Below are 2,354 nucleotides of genomic sequence, written 5' to 3' on the forward strand. Positions count from 1 at the left end.
TCTATTAATTTTTCATTGAGAACTCAGCATGCAGCCATTTTTCTAGAATTTATTACAACGCTTATCTTGCGCCGGTCCTATAATTGTTGCTTCTACCTCAGTCTCCTTGGTAGGAATGCCGATCTCTCACAAGTTAGCTTCGGGGAGTTTTCCTAATGCCTCCAAATGGATCTCTTTTTCCTCCTAGCATTTTATGCTCGGCATGCTGGAAAACAATTTGTTCCTAGTTGCTTTTCTCCTTCTTCGAAATCTGATTTCCGGCAGTGCAAGCTGCCCACATCCATATTTTAGACTCAGCAGTTTTGTTTTTGTATTTTGTGTGGAACCATTTTTATCTCAGGTCGTTTATTTCTTATGATAGACTATTTCGATTTCCTCTGAATCTCACAAAGCTTATAAATCACACAGATATTCTCTATCTATTCTATGTCTGTATTCTGCATATATATCCTATATGTGTATTTATTCCATACATAGAATGTGCATTTCCCCATGATTTTTCCGACCTACTCACATCCCAACCGTTCCCTGCCCTGGAGCGGCTTCACTCTCACGGGATCTAGATCACTCCTGCCAACTTTTGGTAGCTCGAGGCTGAGACCTGTGCCCCATATTCCTGCACGTTGGCTCGGGTCCCAATAAAAACAAGTTTCATAAATGGACATGACCTGACTCATTTGACCCAGATGGCTGCCGATCAGCTCCTCAGGGCATCTTCTTGAATCTTGGCGTTGATCTACGTGGATCCCACGACACAGAATCCTCATCTTTTCCTTCAAATCCTCTTTGACCTCAGTTCTGCCCATCCCGGGCTGCTGTTACTGTCAGCTGTTGCTGCGTAACAAACGTCCCCAAACCTTAGCAGCTTAAATCCACACAGATGTATTAATATTATCTCGCAGTAACTATGGCTCAGGAGTCTGAGCACGTACCAGCTGAGTTCTCCAGCTCAGGGTCTGAGAAAGACGCCTCCAGGGAATCAGCTCGGACTCACAGCTCAGAGGTCCTTCTCAGCTCTTTCTCGATTTTGGTGGAATTTACTTTCCTGAGGTTGTGAGTCTGAGGCCCCCATCTTCTTGCCAGGTCATTCTCAGTTCTTAGATGTTGCCCTCATGTTCTTGTCCTATGTCCCCACCCCCAACAGTTTTCTCTTGCGACGTTGTGGTTTCTTTTCTCTTTGAGGCCACCGAGGAAGCGTCTGTCTGATGCCTTCAGGTTCTTTTAAAGGACTCCTCTGATTAGGTGAGGCCCACGTGGGACAATCTCCCTTTGATAAACCCAAAGTCAGCCGACTAGTAACACAGTCAAGGAGGGACATCCGCTATACTCCCTTGACCCGCTCACACTCAGGGGAGGGCATTCTGCAAAGTGTGCACCCTAGGGGACGAACATGTCAGGATGGTGTCTGAATCCTACTTATTCCAGCACTTTCCTACCCAGTCTATGCCTCTGAGATCCTAGCATGTGCCCCTCTCCAAACACACCTGAGATCCGGCAGGTGTCTCGACGAGATGTCCAGACCTACTGACGACGAATACCCCGCCTGGTTGGTGAAAGGATGGGCTACTCTCCTTGCTAAGGCAAAACGGCATCAAGTAATCATATGTTCATGGCATTTGATTTCTCTCTTTTTTTTTTTTTTTTTAAAAAAAAGCACACATAAGCCTTTTAAAAAAATCAAAACAGTAGGAATGCTCAAATCATCCCTTAAAAGACAATGTAAATTGGTGTTAGGTTCAGCTCACCCCGGGGGTGAGCTTTCGGCAGCGTTGCCTGTTCTGTTTCTATTTCTAACCATCTGCTCGAGTTGGCCCCTGTCCCCAGAATACTGTCTTCTCATTAGGAGGCCCTTCGTCCTCAATTCTCCCGGGCTGGAAGAGTGACAATCAATTCATTTGGTGGATTGGCGCGTTGCAATCCCTGCCTTACCGCCCCCCGCCCCCCACGGCTCTGCAAACTCTATCTACGTGGCTGAGTCCGGCGTGGCCTCTCTGCCCCGATCCATACCGGGGGCAGCCTCACTGCAGCCATGATCGAACAGGGCCAATTCAAGTCAGCCATTTTTAGAGAGATGTTTAGCTTTTTTCTTCCAGGGACAACCCACTAACTCACAAACTAGCCTTGTACAGTTTGATTGGGACTCTCTGATTGCTTTCTTTTTAATTTTGGTAAAATATGCACAACATAAACTTTAGCATTTTAAAGGATACGGTTCTATGGTCTTACATGTATCTGCATTGTCCTGTACTCACCACTGCCACGCAAATCTAGAACTTTTTATCATCCCCAAACTGAAACTCTGTTCCCATTAAAAAACAACTTCCTCTTGTCCCCTCCCTTAATCGCCTGGAGAC

Source organism: Propithecus coquereli, unplaced genomic scaffold, assembly GCF_000956105.1.
Source record: "Propithecus coquereli isolate 6110/MARCELLA unplaced genomic scaffold, Pcoq_1.0 Scaffold52, whole genome shotgun sequence".
Taxonomy (NCBI): Eukaryota; Metazoa; Chordata; class Mammalia; order Primates; family Indriidae; genus Propithecus; species Propithecus coquereli.